Source organism: Macaca nemestrina, chromosome 7, assembly GCF_043159975.1.
Source record: "Macaca nemestrina isolate mMacNem1 chromosome 7, mMacNem.hap1, whole genome shotgun sequence".
Lineage (NCBI taxonomy): Eukaryota > Metazoa > Chordata > Mammalia > Primates > Cercopithecidae > Macaca > Macaca nemestrina.
The window spans coordinates 139008784-139029600 of NC_092131.1; positions in this window are offsets into that span (position 1 = coordinate 139008784).

The window sequence follows — 20817 nt, forward strand, 5'->3', positions numbered from 1 at the left end:
CCACACCTCTGGCTTCATCATTAACATCTAGGATTCTCGACCTTGGCTGCACTTTGCACGATAGAGAGGGGTTGAGGGGGTGGGGGTGTTAAAAAAAAATCCCAGCACTTTGGGAGGCCGAGGCAGGCGGATCGCCTGAGTTCGGGAGTTCAATACCAGCCTGGCCAACATGGTGAAACCCCATCTCTACTAAAAATACAAAAATCCAGCCGGGCGTGGTGGCGTACGCCTGTAATCCCAGCCACTCGGGAAGCTCAAGCATGAGAATCACTTGAATCCAGGAGGCGGAGGTTGCAGTGAGCCAAGATCGTGCCACTGTACACTAACCTGGGCGACAGAGCAAGACTGTCTCAAAAAAAAAAAAAAAAAGACAATGCCATGGTAACGATTTTGTTCATTACCATAAGATACATGGGTCACCCCAATCTTACCTACTGGCCTAAGGGCAAGTGACGGCCACTTCAGTTCCACTCTGTCACGTGCCCCACTTGCCCAGCACACACCTTCCTTCCTCCCGGGTTAAGATGCTGGCTGGTGTTTCCGGTGGAGCTGGTCCTCATGCCCTGTCTTAGCACTGGACTGCTGTTGAAGAATATGGATACTCACTCATCTTCTGGCTCTCTCCTCTCTGGCTTCCCTGGATTTCAGCCTCCAGGAACCAGATCCTGACTCTGGCTTGCTTGGTTGGCATCTGCACCTCCCTCTGGGGGTTGTGGGCAGATATTTTTTCTTGAGCATGTTCCATGCCTGTACCCCATGGACTGTGTGTTAACTCTGCGTATCCACCAGTTTTCCATTTGAGTGACTAGGAAAACATTTGGCATACAATGCTTTGTGACGTCCTTTGGTCTCTACTTGTTTACATAGTAAGTCCACCTCTATTCTTTTTCCCTCTAGCCTGTGACAATGCAAATAGCATTATTTGGCTCCAATCCCATCTAAACACAGTGCCAATGTAGATTGTGAAACCATGTTATGGTACTCAGCGGCTGGCCAGAGGACCCAGAACCTGCAACCACAAATCTAATTTTAAACAGTAATCAAAGGGAAAGACAGAATTTGAAACTCCATAGGTGTCTGGGGGTAAGTCTGCAGATCCCAGCGTGGGAAGCCTGAGCTTGCTGGCTCAAGCATAGGTGCCCAGAGCCATGTCAGGAACCACAGGGAGGCTGGGAATATGACTGTTGTTATCAATGTGTGGCTACTTAGTTCTTTCTTAGAAACCATCTCAAGAGTTATTCCCTTTATTTCTATGCCCCGGTCCAAGTTTGAAAGCTTTTCCTCTGAGCTCTCTTGATCACTGGGGGACCAAAGATCTAAGGCTAGGTCCATCCTTAGATCTTCCTCCCAAAGTCTCCATCGGGCACTGCATACCTCCGCCTCCCTCTCATAGATGCCTCCTGTTTGTGGGTACCGAGGTCCTGAGTCATCTTCCTGCAATTGTACCACACTCTGGCCTTACCATGTTGCTATCAGATTCTCCAACAGGTCATTGCATGGGCCTCCCCAGGCACACTAACCATTCATACCTCACAAAACATTCCTTTCTGGGCCAGGCACGGTGGCTCATGCCTGTAATCCCAGCACTTTGGGAGTCCGAGGCGGGCAGATCACCTGAGGTCGGTAGTTCGAGACCAGCCTGACCAACATGGAGAAATCCCGTCTTTACTAAAAACATACAAAATTAGCTGGGTGTGGTGGCACATGCCTGTAATCCCAGCTACTCGGGAGGTTGAGGCAGGAGAATTGCTTGAACCTGGGAGGCAGAGGTTGCAGTGAACTGAGATTGCGCCATCATACTCCAGCCTGGGCAACAAGAGAGAAACTCCGTCTAAAAAAAAAAAAAAAAAAAAAAATTCCTTTCTGGGCTTAAAAAGTCAATCAGTATTTTCTCCATAATCCATGTAGCTCAGAGTTGATATGCTACATGCCAACACTCACTGAAAGTGAGTGTTTACTCATGTCCCCTTATGACAGACAGCTCTCCAACGTTTAATTTCAGCTCTGCTGTTTACTAGCTGTGTGAACTTGGGCAAATCACTTAGTTTTCTAAGCCTCAGTGTCCCCATGTATAAAATACTACATGCTCTGCCTTCTATACAGAGTTGGGAAACTCAAACTTGATAAAAGATGTGAAAACATTTAAGAAATTATAGGCCGGGTGCGGTGGCTTATGCCTGTAATCCCAGCACTTCGGGAGGCCAAGGTGGGTGGATCACTTGAGGTCAGGAATTCGAGACCAGCCTGGCCAACATGGTGAAACCCTGTCTCTGCTAAATTTACAAAAATTAGCTGGGCATGGTGGCGGGTGCCTGTAATCCCAGCTATTTGGAAGACTGGAGCATAAGAATTGCTTGAGCCTGGGAAGCGGATGTCAGTGTGAGCTGCGATTGCGTCACTGCACTCCATCCTGGGTGACAGAGTGGGACTGTCTCTAAATAAATAAATAAATACAATTATAAAGTGCTAGTCACATGCAAGTTGGTACTGAAACAGGCCTTGACATATTTCATAGTCACTTTATAATTCTTCCATCAAGTCTGGACAAGTGTCACCTTAGCACAGATCAACCCAGATCAACATACTGAAAATTTAGAAACACAAGATTCTTTAATAGAGGATATTTTTCTGCCTTGCTTCTTCTAATTGCAATATATCATATTTGATCATTGTAGTGCTTGATGGATTTATTTTGCAGCTTACTACGATAGAATGAGAAATCATTGGCTTTTCCAAATAGATCATGGCTGCCTCCCCATTGGAGAAAGAGGTACTCTGTAGAGCAACTAGGTTAACTCAGAATATCTACACCCTGAAAGGCCAGTTTTCTTTTTTCTTTTTTTTTTTTTTTTTGAGATGGAGTCTCGCTCTGTCGCCCAGGCTGGAGTGCAGTGACCGGATCTCAGCTCACTGCAAGCTCCGCCTCCCGGGTTCACGCCATTCTCCTGCCTCAGCCTCCTGAGTACCTGGGACTACAGGCGCCTGCCACCTCGCCTGGCTAGTTTTTTGCATTTTTAGTAGAGACGGGGGTTTCACCGTGTTAGCCAGGATGCTCTCGATCTCCCGACCTCGTGATCCACCCGCCTCGGCCTCCCAAAGTGCTGGGATTACAGGCTTGAGCCACTGCGCCTGGCCCCCAGTTTTCTTTTTATAATGAAAACATATTAAGGGAATTTGGAAATAAAAAGAGAGGAATCATCCAGAATTCTACCATCTTAACACGGCTCTGTGTTTTTGCCCATTACAGCCTAGTTGGCATCCAGAAGCACTTAAACTTAAGAGGGCTGTAGTTACAATGTACATATCATTTTGGTATTCTGCCCTTTTTTCACTTAAGCATTTCTCCACATTTCTTTTTTCTTCTTTTTGTGATTATACTTTGATAGGCATCCACATTCCTACTTAGCCTCCGTGTTTATCATTTTAATGGTGAAATAACATTCCATGAACTGAATTAATCATGATTCCTTTTGGGTCAGGATGTAGGTTGTCTCCAGGTTTTTCTTTTTCTACTGTTAATAATACTACAACAAACAGGCCAGGCACGGTGGCTCACACCTGTAATCTCAGCACATTGGGAGGCCGAGGTAGGTGGATCATCTGAGGTCAGGAGTTTGAGACCAGCCTGACCAAAATAGTGAAACCCCATCTCTACTAAAAATACAAAATTAGCCGGGCATGGTGGCACACACCTGTAATTCCAGCTACTTGGGAGGCTGAGGCAGGAGAATTATTTGAACCTGGGAGGCGGAGGTTGCAGTATGCTGAGATTGCACCATTGCACTCCAGCCTGGGCAACAAGAGCAAAATGCTATCTCAAAAAATAAAAATAATGCTACAACAACTGGCTTCTTAAATATAGCTTTTTGCCTTTGTTGAAAACTAAAGTCTCCAGGATAGAATTATTAGCTCAAAGCGTAAAAACTCTTTAGAGTTCCTGCAAATATATTTTTATTGCTTTCCAAAAGGATCCCACAAATTTTGATGCTGTTAACATATTTTATCTCATTGCTAACATTCCAGCATTGAGCAATTTATTATAAAATTTTACTGATTTAATAGGTATCAAATGCTATTCTTTTAAAATGCTATTTTTATTTCCACAAAGGAAAGACAGTTTTCAAGGGCTACTTTTTTAGAGGGAAAAGTTTTGTCACCAGAAAGATAAATCCAGGTAGCTGATAGTATCTTCAGTTAGCCTTTTGTCCACACCAAAGACATAGGAGAATGAGCTGGTACTCAACCTCCCCTTGAGAGGGCGAGAGCAGCTAGATCTGCCCCTTTAAACCATGATATCCAGGTCTATGGTATGCAGCAGGGTGGATACTACTGAAATAGTTTACACATTCTTGCTGGAACTTAATAATACACTTTCAGTTTTACTGAACTTCTAAACCAGCAACATAAGTTAAGCATCCGGGAATATTACAACATGCAAATTGACTATCATCTAACAACTGGCATCTAGACTCAGTCAGAAGGAGTTTTCAGGCAAACAGAATCTGGTGTGATGTTTATAGCTGCGTAGCGGGAGCCAGGCCTCTTAGCTTTGCTATTTGTGTCAGTTCCCAAGGGAACTTAAGTGGAAAAAGGCCACTCCAATTTTCTCTGTTTTAGGTTGCCCATTTGCCTGAAAGAAGTGATGTGAAACTTGTGAACCAGAATCTTGGAAATATTCTGAGAATCTCAGATGGAAGAGACCATTTTAATTATGAAACCTTTTTTCATTAAAAAAAAAAAATCAGGTAACCTTTTCCCCATTTCACATTTCTGGTTCAGATACTCAATAAAATGCAAATAGAATGACAGAATTTACTTTGATAAGCTCAAAATCAGTAGCAAAATATAAATCAAGATGCCTTATTATGAAAAAATGTTAAAGATTTGTTACAAACGGTAATGTAAGCAGAGATGATTTTAGGTATTTAGGATGTTTAATTGTGTCCCATCCTGCCTTGCCCCCTTTACATATTTAACATTTTTTTTTCTGATAGGAAAGTAACTTGTAGATTGGAAAAAATATCTTATTTTATCTTAAAAACAACTGCGTGAAGCACATGTTATTATGGTGTCTTCATTTTACAAATGAAGAAACAGACTTAAAGAGGCTAAGGGCCCCGAGGTCACACTGCTCAGAAGTGTGTCTCAGCTCCCTTATTCAAGCTCTTCTATTTCTCAGGGTTTACCCTTCTTGCATTTGAAACTGAGCAAAAGTTTAAATTCTTTTACCCAGGCTGCAGAATGGGTCTGGGAAAGACGGTAATGTTCTTGAGAGGATCATGCATGTAGGTGCTGGGGAGAAGCCATTGGGTGGAGAATGTGTGAACAGCAGGTGGCAGCAGTGTCTTTGGAGTGCGTGGTTGTCCCAGGCAGTCCTCAGAAAGCAAGGTCCGTGCATACCATTGAGCGCTAAACCTAATGTCTGACCTCTCATCTCTGACCTCCTGCTGAGCCAGGTGGACTACCTACCACCTAGTAAGGTACAGTGTATCCCTGGGGAAGGAGTTGGGGAGAACATTGGGAAACAGGTGACTTGGGAGTCATTTCTAATTGAAAGGCTCCCATCTGGATAACTGGTATAATGTGCAGTGGTCTGACCCTGGCATATTACTTAGCTTCTCTGTTCTTCAATATCCTTTCTTTAAAATGGGGATAATGGCCATCTGCCTCACAGGATCACTGAGATGATTAAGGGAACGTGGTATCTACAAAGCCCTTGGAACAGCCCAGTACCGGGCGCACACTATGTGTACGTTACCCATTATTAATACTCTTTGTTGAAGGCTTTATCATTTGCGGTGGACTTTCATACCCATCATTTCATTCCATCCTCCCACCATATTTTAAGATACAAATATTACACCCACTTAATAGAGGAGGACACCGGTTGAGCCAGAGAAAGTACAAATTAGCATGAGCTTTGAAGTCAGAGATTGGAAATCAGGCTCGTTAGAGTTGTGGGATTTGTGCAAGTTACTTAATGCTTTGGAACCTCAGTTTCTTTGTAAATGAGTGATAATATTACGTATCTTGTGGGTTTATGACAACATATATGAAGTTTAAAACAACATATATGGTTTAAAACAACATATATGAAGCCCTCTGGTGTGGTTCCTCTTCCACAGTGAACACTTAAAATTATTCAACGGATGTTTTAAAACATCAAAAAGTATTTAGCTGGGCGTGGTGGCTCATGCCGGTAATCCCAGCACTTTGGGAGGCTGAGGCAGGCGGATTGCCTGAGGTCAGAAGTTCGAGACCAGCCTGGCCAACATGGTGAAACCCCGTCTCTACTAAAAATACAAAAATTAGCCGGGCGTGGTGGCACATGCCTGTAATCCCAGCTACTCAGGAGGCTGAGGCAGGAGTATCGCTTGAACCTGGGAGGTGGAGGTTGCAGTGAGCCGAGATGGTGCCACTGCACTCCAGCCTGGCGACAAAGCAAGACTCCATCTCAAAATAAATAAATAAATAAATAATAAAAAGTATTTTAAAAGGCAAGTAAAGTTACTCACAATCCACCACCTAGAAATAACCTTGTTATTGCTGTGATGTGTTTTTTTCCCCTAGTATTTGTAAGCGATATGGCCGAGCTCCTATCACATATGTCTAAGTCAGTTGACCAAGGTGCCAAAGCTAAGACAGGGGCAGAACTGGCTCACACACCAGGCAGGGCTGCCTCCAGGGCCAGATTCTTCTGTGTACCTACTTCTCCACACTTCCTCAATCAAGTTAAGGCTTAAATGTCTTTTGAGAAACTGATGAAAAAATATTTCAAGTGTTTCAAGTTTGAAAATATACACTTACATTCAAAAGCACGTAAAGAAACCAGAGGTACCCAAGACAATCTAATTATACAGTTCAAGGCTGGAATTCTGCCCAGAAGGTAGCCTTTCATGTGCAAAACATGTTAATTTCTACAGATTTTTGTTTGGCCAACATTTTCACTGTAAAAACATTACTGTTCAAGCTGTTACGACTACAACAAGTAAATTTGGAAAAATCAGTGAATTAATCATTTGACAAATGGATTAAATTGAGTGAATTAATGATTCAGCAGATTGGGTCTTCGGATGCACTAAGAGCCCTGAAAGCTTCTTGAGACAGATATTCTGATTCTAGGGTCACGGCTACTCACCATGTGTGCATCCCAACTCCAAATCCACACTCATTTCCTGGTTGTCTCCTCAGTGAGAGCTGGTGCTTCCCCGTTGGTTCTTAGGGTTGAAGCCCGCTCACTATGGGTCTTAGAGTCAGAAGACCCAGGTTTGAATCTCACTGGGCTTGTCCACATCTTAGCCACAGAACACTGGCCAAGCCAGTGCACCCTGGAACCGCACTGTCACCGATTACACAGAGATAGTGCTGATGCCTGTCCTGCTTTGTTCCCAGCATCACTGTCACTACCAAATCAAATGGAAATGCTCTCTGGGAGCCGGAAAGTGCTAGGTGAATTTTAGTTCCTCATGAGTTCATTATTATGAAAACCACAGTGGCCACGTGTGCTCTCCGTCATGCGGTGGGGGGGGAGGGCTGGGGACGGCTCTTGGGGAAGGAGGGCCAGGCCTGCTCGCTGGGAGAGGGTCACCACTCACCTTTGCTCTTTGGTCTCTGCCTTTCTGGTCACTGACACGCATGACAGAACGGCACACACACCTATTAAACTGCCTCCCCCAGGTCATCTGCCAGTGAGCAGCTGGCAGACCCCAGTGGCCCTACAAACGCCTCCTCACTGGCTGCTTCAGGCTGAGGTCATTTGCCCGGAGCCACTGGGGTGGGGTGAGAGGGAAGCCTGGGTTCTCCCAGTCACCTTGGGCCCTGTGCGGCCAGGCTGGGTGGCATCCTCCTCCGTCTGGCCTCTCTGCACCCAACTCTGAACGCAGCCTGAAAGAGGGCAGAAGGGTTGTCTGCTGGGCACCTTTGCTGCCTCACAGCCAAAGAAACCTGGCTGGGGAGGGCTGGGCAGGGAGGGTACACAGCTGGGCGTGACAGGGAGGGCGTGAAATGGCGTAAGCATGGGAACAGGATCAAAGGCAGAGAACGAGGGGGCAAGAGGTGTCTGGAGAATGCAATTGTTTTCCTCCTCCCTTTTCTCAAGTGGAAGAGTGAAATCATTAAAGAAAATAATACCCTTCAAAGGGGAATTGGCTATCAGTGTTGAATTTTAGTGCTGGAGTGGGTGACACATCCCAGCTGCAGTCAGGAGACCTACCGCTGCTGAGTGACTCTGCACCAGCCACCCGCCATCAGCCACCAGCCCCCGGTCAAGCAGTCGTTTACCACCCACTTGGTCTGGCTCACTTTCTGTTTCCTGAGTTACATTAGCCCTAGTGGAGACCTAACTTAACAGTTCATCACGCTTGAAAGGTGCTTCTTCCTCCCAGAGAACTTCATGTCCACCCTCTAAAAGCTCATCTGTCTGAACAGCCCTTCAGGGTTAAAAGCACTTGTGTTCAGATGGAAGGTTCTGAGGTTCCATCTAATCTTGTTATTACCCAGACATCAGCTGGGCCCTCATTTCACCCCTCCGAGATTTGGTTCAATTTAGCCTGGACCCCAATTCCAGGTCCAGCTTAAGACCATTACAGGTCCCAGGGTCTTTCAGTTATGGAGTCAGCATTCCACATCATATCAAACACATTAGAATATACCCATATTTCACATTGAGTGTCACATTTTTGCTGTGGAAAGGATCAAAAAGACTTTATTAATCTTGCTTTTGAAATTCTAGCTGCTCACTGACTACATGTCTGGCTATGTTCTCCAGGCCGGCACTGTGCATGCACAGTACGTTTTGTGGAGGGAGAAAACCAAACCTTAGTATTATTTTCAAACAGAGAATCCAGAAACATTAAATTTAAACATGAATGAAGTTGACATTGTTTGTTTTACAGACATTTAATTAAAATGTATTCCTTTCAATTTCATACTTTTCCCTTTATATTTTAGATACAATAACTTTTTTTTTTTTTTTTTTTTTGGCATGTCACGTATTTTCACAGGCCTTTGAAAAAGGCTCATTGACCAGAGGCCCTGTCCCAGGGCCCTGCTGACCAGATGGCTCTGCTGGTGGTTGCTGAGAGCCCTTCCCAAGATTTTGCCCCACCCCTCACCTCATTCCCAGCCTCTTTCTCATTCCCTGCTCCCTGCTCCTGTGTGTCTATCTGCCTGTGTTTCAGTTTCCGCTGGTATCAAAACTGACCGCAAAGCCCAGCTCCTTCATTGTTACATGGACATTTCATAAGGTTGATACCTGGACACATTCTGAGGACCATTGAGAACTGGCACTTACATACCTTGTAAGCTCCTGGCATCTGCTTGGCTCCACCCTTTCCCTCCCAGTGCCCACCCTCTCTCACTCCACATCCTGCCAAGGGCAGCTCTCCAGGGAGCCTGCATCACATCAACCACTTCCCTTGTCTGGCTGCTTCTCTTTCAAACAGCCAGGAATGCCTGCAGTCCCTATCGCCCTTGAATCTGCAGAGCAACATTGCTGCATCTCTGCACAAGCATTATCCGATGCCTCCATCCCTTCCAGAGCTTCCTGGGCAGGAACTGCTGCTGGACACATCCCAGGATGGGGATCTCACCATCTCTCAGGACAAGGCTTTTGCTTGCCTTTTGGCCTGTTCTCACCATAAAAAAATTAGTAAGATGAGGCCAGATGCGGTGGCTCATGCCTGTAATCTCAGAACTTTGGAAAGCCAAGGTGGGAGGATTGCTTGAGCTCAGGAGTTTGAGACTAGCCTGGGCAACACAGGGAGACCCCGTCTTTACAAATACTACTACTACCACTACTACTATTACTACTACTAGTAAAATTAGTTGGGCTTAGTGGTGCACGTTTGTAGTCCCAGCTACTCAGGCATCTGGATCGCTTAAGCCTGGGAAATTGAGGCTGCAGTGAGCCATGACTGCGCCACTGCACTACGGCCTGGGTGATAGAGAGATACCCTGTCTCAAAAACAGAGAAGAAAGTAATAAGATGAATGTGAATTCTGGCTTTATTTCAACTGCTCCTGATCCTGCCTCTGGGCTCCTTTGACCTTCAGCCTACCCCTGAGAGACAGAGCTCTGTCTCCATGGGACAACTGAGGAGCCCTGTAGCAAAGCCCCAGCTGAGATCCAGCCTCTCGACTTGTAGTCCTGGCTTCCTCAAGGTCCCGTTTTCTCCCTGACTGCCTTTTATTACTCGGCTTTCTTCAGGGAAGAAATGCACTGCACTGTGAATTTCCTTCAGCAAACAGAAGCTCTCTGCTTGTTGAAGTAAACAGCGCTGCAGAGGGTGGGGCGGGGAGGGGCTGGGGTGGGAACAGGGCCAGCTTCCCCATTAGCCACAGGAGGCACAGTGCCCAGGGCCCACAATAGGACCCATGGAAATGATGCGATTTCTTTTAAAATCGGGAGAAAAAAATAACTTTTAGGTCAAATACAATGTTTTAATATGTAATACAAATCTATTTTTCTTCTTACCAATGCAGATGTAAAGTATGATTTTTAATATTTTTTTTCATAAAGGGATGCATGAAGGCTACAGTACCCAGGGTCCAGGTCCACAGAGTGATAATATGGTCCTGGTGAGCAGGGGTGTCTGGACTGAAATTTATGTGTGACAGTCCATTTAATGGCACCAGTCCATTTAATGGCACAGTGGTGCTACTGAGGGGACAGAGACCTGGCACCTCCTGGTCTATGAGCTCCCATCACCCCCTCAACACACACACACCCAGATGAACCAGTGAAAGAATGACAAGGCTGATTCTGTTGGCGTGGTCAGCATGTGCTGGGTCCAAATGCCCAATCCTTTTGGGGGATTTTTCTTTTCTTTTCTTTTCTTTTCTTTTTTTTTTTTTGAGACAGAGTCTCGCTCTGTCACCCGGGCTGGAATGCAGTGGCGCGATCTCAGCACACTGTAACCTCTGCCTCCCGGGTTCAAGCGATTCTCAGGCCTCAGCCTCCTGATTAGCTGGGATTACAGGCACCCGCCACCACGCCTGGCTAATTTTTGTGTTTTTAGTAGAGACGGGGTTTCACTATGTTGGCCAGGCTGTTCTCAAACTCCTGATCTCAAGTGATCCACCCACCTCGGCCTCCTAAAATGCTGGGATTACAGGCGTGAGCCACCGTGCCCACCCTTTTTGGGGGGATTTTTCTTAAGAGGTGACACCATACAGAGTATATAATAGTTGTTTTTCTTCTTGAAAAAGGACAGCATAAAACTTAGCCCTGGTTTAGGATACAATCCACTCTTTATCTCTTATCATACAGGAGCAGCCAGTATGGGCATGAGTACACTGCTCTGCCCTATGCATCACAGGGACAGGGAGAAGTGAGGCCATGGGCCACACTCTGGGGATAGGGAATCAGCTCTCTCAGCTGGGGGCAGCTTGTTTTCTCCTTTGGACTTCCACCTCACAGCTCAACCCTGGGCTCCCTGAAGGGCAGATGGGCAGTCCATTAGGAAGCCTTGCCTGACTCATCCTCAAACTGACTGCCTCCTCTTCCCCTCATGAGAATGCATCTCATTAGCATTCTCAGCAGAGAAACAGCATAAAATGGTTAAAAAAAAAAAAAAGTGAGCTTTGCCCCTAGCCAGTCCTGTGTTCCCATCCCAGCTCTACCACTTCCTAGCTCTGTGCCCGTTTCTGAGCCTCAATTTTGTTAGCAGTTAAAATGGGGATATTACCTACTCATGCAGTTGTATTAAATAAGGCAAGCAATGAAAAGCCCATAGAACCAGTGGCAGCTTAGAATTGGCAGGGTCTAGGGCAAGTGTCCTGAAGCTGTGGTTTCCTGCTTTACATAATATAAAGAAACATCGCTGGGCGTGGTGGCTCACGCCTGTAATTCCAGCATTTTGGGAGGCCGAGGAGGATGGATCACCTGAGGTCAGGAGTTCAAGACCTTGTCTCTACTAAAAAATACAAAAATTAGCTGGGCATGGTGACGAGAGCCTGTAATTCCAGCTACTTGGGAGGCTGAGGCAGGAGAATCACTTGAATCCGGGAGGCGGAGCTTGCAGTGAGCTGAGATCGTGCCACTGCACTCCATCCTGGGTGACAAGAGCGAAACTCTGTCTAAATATATTTATTTATTTATATATATTTGTTATATATATAAATATATTATATTTATATATAATAGGTATATATTATATAATATATAAATACAAATAAATATACAATTTATATATATTATATAATATATAATTTATATATAAATATATACTTTATATATATTATATAATATATAATTTATATATTATAGTTTTAATAATATATAATATAGAATATTTATATATTAAAATATATATAAACATCAATAGTGTGTATCAGAGACGGAGGTGGCAGCCATCAGTGCTTCCACCCTCTGGCATATAGGAGCTCCTGTCTTCTTTTGGATGACTTGGTCCCATCTACCAAAAATGTGTCTTTGTAGTTCTGCCCCGACTTCCCACCCCGATCAGCCATGGGGAGACTATAGCATAAGGGGAAATGCTCTGGATGTGACGTCAGGGACCCTGGAGTGTAACGTGAACCCTGCTGCCCCTTAGCTGCAGATCTTGGGCAACTTGCTTCAGCAAGTGCAATCTGGGCTTCAGTTCTACGTGTATCTGTAAAACGAGGTCTCCCTTCCAATTCTAGTATCGCTGATTTTATGACTCTGGGAAAATTCAAAGTTTCTTCACATCAGGAAAAGATTGGGGATTCTTTGTCATAACATACACTCCATTAAGCTATGGAAACAGGGAGTTTGAAAGCTTCACTGTCAACGGAGGCGGGCAGGCAGAGGCCTTCCATGAACTCCACTCATTTCACATCCCGTCGGTGGAATGGACTTTAAAATTGCTCTCAGCGACGCAGAGTGCCCCTAGGAGACTCACGTGCTGCTATGGACCCGGGAATTCTTATGCATTACCCTGCTGTAACACTCAAGGCTCATATTGGTGAGACCAACAAAATCTCTCTGGCAAATCCGGGAAAGTCTAGAATTCCATAGAACCAGGGGAATCACATAGGATCAGATTTCACCAGCTTTCTCTACTTGAAAATTCTTATGCTGGCAACCCAGCCCAAGTGTACTTTGCTTGAAGTTGATCAGTTACAAAACCATAAGTTTGGGGAGAGAGTACATGTGGGGATATGAGGTGCAGGGGGCGAAATGACAAATCACACATTTACCAGTAAACTTGGGGGTGGGGGAGAACGGGAGAAAAACCACTTCTGGAATTCCTATCCTTGCCTGTTTACTCCTCCTACTCATTGCAGTATGGAAACCATTTAGCTGCAGACAAATGATTTCCTGGCATATTCTTGGGACTATTCCAGTAAATCATGTCCTTCTCTACCACTGGGAAAAGTCTCTCCCTTGCTTGGGTCATAACTCAAAACTACAGCTTCGACGTACTTGCCCTAGACCCTGCTTTCAGTCTGCCTCCAGTGAGCTGAGGCTCTGAGATTAAGTATATGCACCAGTGCCGATAGGCCTGAGCTCCAAGAATGACCCACAGTAAAAGACAAACTAGGCCAGGCACTGTGGCTCATGCCTGTAATCCCAGCACTTTGGGAGGCCAAGGCAGGAGGATCACTTGAGCTCAGGAGTTCAAGACTAGCCTGGGGAACATAGAGAAACCCTGTTTCTACAAAAAACACAAACATTTATCTAGGCATGGTGGCTTGCACCTGTAGTCCCAGCTACTCAGGAGGCTGAGGTGGGGGAATCACTTAAGCCCAGGAGGTCCAGGCTGCAGTGAGTTACGATAGCACCACTGCACTCTAGCCTGGACAACAGAGCAAGACCCTGTCTCAGACAAAACAAAACAAAAACAAAAACAAAATCAAAATCAAAAGACAAGATAAAAAGGAGCTGTCTCTAGGGCAACATAGTCCCTGCTTCTGACAAACCTGTCCTCCAAAACTAGAAGAGACAACATTTTCATTTCTCTAACCTAAAAAATTTTACACAGAATAGTAAAAATATGATTCTATTAATAAGACTTCTATTTACACATAAACTCTCTGGGAATCTATTTATCTCTCTAAGTGATCGTTTCTATTAAAATGAGCTTCTATCTGGTGATTTTGTTAAAAATACCAAAACAAGTTGATGGGATCAACACAGGAGAAGGGACAGCTTCCCTTCAGAGTCAACAAACTTTTTCTGTAAAGGGCCAGACAGCAAATATCTTCCACTTTGTGGGCCATGAGGTCTCTGTCACAACTTCTCAAGTCTGTCGTCACAGCACCAAAGCAGCCACAGACACCGCGTAAGTGAGTCAATGCAGCTATGTTCCAATACAACGTTATTTGCAAACACTGAAATTTGAATTTCATATAATCTTCACATATCATAAACTATTATTCCTCTTTTGAGTTTTTTTTTCAACCACTAAAAAATTAAAAAGCCATTCTTAGCTCTCAGGTTGTACAAAAACAGTGGTGGGCTGAATTTTGCCCACAGACCGTAGTTTGCCAAACTCTGATTTAGAGGTTCCCCAGGGCAAACATGCAAAGAAGTTAAAGTTTGGTTTTTGGTTAATGTAACCTTTCCCTACTGGCACTGGCATTTTAAAACAAGACAAGTGGGTAAGGAAAATGCAAGTCAAAGGAATAAGTTATTAACAGAGGAATTTCAAAAGAGTTGAAAATAATTTGGAGACGATCCCTCATCTGACACCTTGTAAACAACTACTAACTCTACCTTCAGGTGAAATGAGTTTCACCTTCATCAAGTTCAGTAGACTTCTGTTGACCTCTGTTCCATTCCAGGAACACACTAAGTGCAAGATGATGCAAGAACAGCCTCTGCTCTCTGAGAGAGACAACTACTGTTAAACAATGAAAGGTCCTTTCCAGTTAGTGGTGGAATTGATTCATTCATTGAACAAACATTGATTGAGCATGCCGGGCCCTGGGTCAGGTGCTACCCATTTCAAGGTGAATAAGTTCTGAAGATGTTTATGGTAAGCAACATTCTTACTATTACCTTGTTCTCATTTGCTTGAGGGAAAAGATAGAGGCCCAGAGGTAGCTTGCCCAGGTGGAAGAGTAAAGAGGAGACCAAAGTGTGACTACTCTTCCTTAACCGGGCTGGAGTCAGGAGAAGCACCTAGCTTGCAAAATTTAAGAAGGGGCCAGGTGCAGTGGCTCATGCCTGTAATTCTAGCACTTTGGGAGGCTGAGGTGGAAAGATCACTTGAGGCCAGGAGTTTGAGACCAGCCTGGGCAACATAGTGAGACCCTGTCTCTACAAAAAATTTAAAAAAAATTAGCTGAGTGTGGTGGCGCCTGCCTGTAATCCCAGCTACTCAGGAGGCTGAGGCGGGAGGGAGGATTGCTCAGTGAGTTGGAGGCTGCAGTGAGCTACAATCATACCACTGCACTGTGGCGCTGTCTCAGACTCATCAGGACCTCCAGATCTCACTCTCCGCCCACTCACCTGGCTCCAAGGAATCCCCGCTGGAGTGGGCATTTGTGGGTTTTGGACACCGTGCTCATGTCCCCTTCCTAAGATGCCCCGATTTTCCAACGTAGAATTGAGGAATGACCTCTTTTTCACTGTACACAGTCTGATGGAACTCCTCCCAGGGCCTTACCGTCCCAGGGCTGAGGCTGGTGTGAGGCCTGGAGCCTGACCGTTGGTGCTCCCTTCCAGGGCAGAGAATCCTAAGCTGAATGAACTGCTTTCTTTTGCTTGCCATCAACCACTGTGACACCTACAGTCCCTCTGGGTAATGCCCATGTCACACACCACATCATATCTCAGAGCCCTGCTACTCAAAGTGTGGCCCACAGGCCAGCAGCACCGGCAACAACACCCAGAGCTGGCAAGAAATGCAGAGGCTGGAGCCAGCCCCCACCACCGCAGAATCTGCATTTGGACAAGATCCCTGGCAGGCTCCTGTGCTCATTAAAGTGTGGGGAGTGCCCCTCTACACCTTTCCTCACCCTCCCACACCGTCTCGCAGCCACGGGGGCTTGGGGAAGGGGCCTGCCTTGACGTGCATGAGTTGCTGAAACTAAGGGAGGCTCCAGGCTGACCCTGGCTTTCCAGATGATCTCACTCCCTGAGGACTGCTCAGCTATGGGCTTCTCAGGCGCACTCACCTGGTGCGTAGCGGATGGCTGACTCTAAAATAGGAAAAATTGGGCAATGATTTCAGAAAATAATGACATTTGAACAAACCTCTCTCCAGAGAAGCCCCTTCCCTTCCAAGGGAGGCCGGAGACTCCCGAGGTTGCTTCACAGGGGAAAGCTCCGCTACAAGTCCCTCAAGCTGAGATGGTGGTGGTTGTGGTTCCTTTTCCCTAGAGAAGGGACCTACTCTATCTTCTTTTTAGACGGATCAGGAGTGAAGAAAGGGCATGAATAATTCTAATATTTATAGGTAGTCCGCCATGTACCAGGTCTCAGACATGTTTTACCTTTTATTCTTATTTGTTTGTTTGCTTACTTATTTAAATAGAGGCAGGGTCTCATTCCATTGCCCAGGCTGGAATGCAGTGGTGCAATCATGGCTCACTGCAGTCTTGACCTCCTGGGCTCAGGCGATCCTCCCGCCTCAGCTTCCCAAGTAGCTGGCACTACAGGTGCATGCCACCATGCCTGGCTAATTATTAATTTTTTTTTTTTTGTAGAGATGAGGTCTACTATGTTGCCCAGGCTGGTCGTGAACTCCTGGGCTCAAGAGATCTTCCTGCCTCGACCTCCCTAAGTGCTGGGATTATAGATGTGAGTCACCATACCTGGCCTTTTTTTTTCCTTTTTTTTTTTTTTAGAGATGAGGGTCAGAGCAACTGTCACCCAGGCTGGAATGCAGTGGCGAGATCATAGCTCACGATAGTCCCCAACTCCTGGGCTCAAGTGATCCTTCCACCTCAGGCTCCCAAGTAGCTAGGACTATGCAGATGCACCACCACACCTGGCTAATTAAAACAACTTTTTTTTTTTTTGGTAGAGACAGAGTCTTGCTTATGGTCCAGGCTAGTCTTGAACTCCTGGCCTCAAGCATTCCTCCCATGTCGGCCTCCCAAGTAGCTGGGATAGCTTTAATTCTTTAACACAACTATAAGGTGCAGGCTCTTACAGAGGAGGAAACTGACATTCAGAGAGGCGGAGTAAACTGAAATTCAGAAAGGCTGAGAAACTTGCTTCAAACCCCCCGGTTGTTAACTGGGAAGAACTAAGGGTTGAACTTGGGTTTTGATCAGTGTTGCAGATTCACAAAAGTATCTGCAACATAGCACATGCAGTATAAAAGTGGTCGGCATGTCTTCATACGATCAGTGGTGGTGGTGATGCTGATGGCTCTGAGTGTGGGGGAAGGTGGGGTGGTGGCCTTAGGAGAGTCAAGGGCACAGACCAGGGGCTTGTGCAGGGCTCAACTCTCTGTGGTGGTGAGCTAGGAGACCAGCGAGATGTGCAGCTAGCATGAGACATCCTTTGCACCAAAGAGATTTGTAACTCAAGATAAAACATCAGTAAACTATTAAACAAGTGGAAATAAGACTACATATTCATATTTTTCCAATAATGACTTTTTCAATGCCTTTTTTTTTTTTTTTTTTTTTTTTTGAGACAGATCTTGCTCTGTTGCCCGCCCAGGCTGGAGTGCAGTGGTGTGATCACGGTTCACTGCAGTCTAGACTTCCTAGGCTCAGTTGATCCTAGGCTCATTTCAGCCTCCAAAGTAGCTGGGACCACAGGTGTCTGCCACCACACCTAGCTAATTTTTTATATTTTTTGTAGAGATGGGGTTTTGCCGTGTTGCCCAGGCTGGTGTTAAACTCCTTGGCTCAAGAGATCCTCCCGCCTCGGCCTCCCTAAGTGCTGGGATTAGAGGCATGAGCCACTACACTTAGCCAATGCCTTTTTTTGAAATATAAAATAGTAAAATTCTATCACTATTTCTCATTCTTTTGGGTGCCATGCTTTTGTCAATGCATTCAATACAAACCCTCGTAGGATAATCCAGCTCTAATGAGTGGGAAGCTGACCTCCTGCTTCCTTTTAATCCCAGATGTGAGGCTGAGGGATGTTTGCTCAGCTACTGGAGGGGGTAGTGACCCCTCCACCTGGAACACCAATGGTGTGCACCATTGTTAGGGAGGAGAGTAGGCTAAAAACACACGCAGTCACCTCTCTGAGGCTAATTTCTGGAGTGCCCGCTATCCTCATTCCTGGGCTCTCAGTCAAGAATGTAACTGAAGCCCCAGGACAATAGAGTGTGAAAGGAAAGATGTTCCCTGGTGTCAGATGCCCTGGCCAGCCAGAACCAAAAGCATGGAGTAGATACTTGGCTTTTATTCCTGGTGCTGGCTGGGTCCCTGTGTCCTGCCCTATACCTGAAATCCTCTTTAGGTGAAAGGCAAAGCTAACTAGGAAGCTCCAGCTTGGGCCTCCTCCAGCATCGCCAGGACCAGCTGTGACAGAGCAGCTTGCTTCCTCCTGCCGACCCCCTTGTTTAAAGGGTTAAACACACAAAGGCAGGAGCCGCAAGCCCAACAGAGGGAACCGCAAAGCAGCCCCTCAAATGCTAACGATTTCACCAGAGGACCAGGATATTGTTAATTGTCTGAACTCAACTTCTAAGTGCCCTAGGAAACCTTCTAGTGTCTGAGAGTAAGATCAACAAGGAGGTGAGCTAGGTTTTCATAGTGTCATTGAGAAGTCCCCAGGAAACCTAACCCCGGTGGCAAACCCCAGTGTGCCCTGGGGAGACACAGGACCTGGGCACCTCTTCTGGATGCCACCAGCGAGGCACTTCCTGGAGAGCCGGCGATGGTGGGTCATTGGGGTCTACTCGAGGCCCCTCCTCCCACGCTGGAGAGGGGCTCTTCTTACTGCTCACCAATGCCGGACTTTAGTCCTGACGGGCGGTGAAGTGTGCTTCCGTCAGATTTCAGGGGAAGATCCAGCTGGGCTATCAGGCTAACTCACCACTGGCCCTGACCCATCCCGATGAATCATCCTGGTGAAGTGAACATCAGAGGCAGCTTTGAAGGAGAAAATGACAGCACTCTAGGGCGGCCTGACAGGTGAGGAGGGAAGAGGTGAGGGGCGGCATTGTCTTTGAATCCTGAGGAGCGTGACTTCTAAGGGCTGATTGCCAGGATCTAAGACTATTTAAAGAACAGGGCAATAGAAGTTGTCTATCATTGAGAGTTTGCTATGCCAGGCACCATACTAAAACTTTTCATGCAATATCTTGGTTATTCATGCCCTGAACGTTATAATGCAGTGCACTATTATTATTATCCCCATTTTGCAGATGGGGAAATAATCGCAGAGAAATTGAGCCGCTTACTTTAAGTCACACAACCAGTAAGTGGCACAGGTGGCTTTTACATTCCGGTCTAATTTCGAAGGCTGGGATTGTACGTATTATCTAGGCTGCCTCTTTAGCAGGGCGGTTAAGTTTTCTATATGGCTTCTTCCTCCTTCTGTCACTGTTCATCATCCAGTTCATCTTCCCAGAACTGAGGCCCGGGGCAGTGCCTCTAAGCCCACACACCCATCATTCACTTTTATCAACTCTGGGTCTAGACAAGGGGTACAGGAAAGAGCCGGGTGGCTGTGGTGAAGGCATGTCTTAAAGCTCAAATTTGTGTGTTTTTGTTGCGGGAGCAGGACAGATGAGGGAGGGGGAAAGAGATAACGTGTGGAACTAGATTTCTTTTCTTTTCTTTCTTTCTTTCTTTTTTTTTTGAGATGGAGTTTCGCTCTTGTTGCCCAGGCTGGAGTGCAATGGCTCGATCTCAGTTCACCACAACCTCCGGCTCCCTGGTTCAAGCGATTCTCCTGCCTCAGCTTCCTGATTAGCTGGGATTACAGGCATGAGCCACCACACCCGGCTAATTTTGTATTTTTAGTAGGGAAGGGGTTTCTCCATGTTGGTCAGGCTGACAGGCCGACCTCAGGTGATCCGCCCGCCTTGGCCTCCCAAAGTGCTGGGATTACAGGTGTGAGCCACTGTGCCCGGCCGGAACTGGCCCCCTCCCTCCCCTCCCCCCTTCCCCCTCCCTCCCTCCCTTCCTTCCTTCCTTCCTTTCTTCCTTCCTTCCTTTCTTCTTTCTTTCTTTCTCTTTCTTTCACATTTTAAAGTGTTTTTAATTTTTTTTAATTTTTAATTTTTATTATTTTACTTTAAGTTCTAGGGTACATGTGCACAACGTGCAGGTTTGTTACATATATATACGTGTGCCATGTTGGTGTGCTGCACCCATTAAGACAGTGTGGTGATTCCTCAAGGATCTAGAACTAGAAATACCATTTGACCCGGAACTAGATTTCTTAAAGGCTTTACCACACCAGTTTGGGAAAAGTTTTCTCTTTTAAGAACCTGAGGCCTGGAAATCAAAAAAGGGCCACCCAGGCTAGAGTCCAGGCCGGAGCAGTAATCACTACATAGTTAAAAAACAACTTAACACTATATTTAGGGTATGTCTGTGCTTAAATGAAATAGTTTTTTTTTTTTTAAGTGTATGTTTTCACTTCTTACAAGTCAGAAAATACCCATATTACAAAAAGATCTCCCATCAGTCCTAGTTGTGAGAACAAAAAATTACAAAAACCCAATGATCAAAAATAGGAGAACAAATTCTGGCACATTAACCAGAAGACTAGGTGAAGCAACACAGGAAGATGCTTATGCAAAAGTTTTTGAATAAAACCACAATTTTGAATAAAAAGCCTTCCATAAACACACAGGCAAAACATATGGAAAATAAAAGTGTTTTTTCCCAATGGTGACCTTTTTTTCCTTCATAGTTTTTCTCCATTGTTTTTGTAATGCTTTGTGACAAATAAAAAATGCAC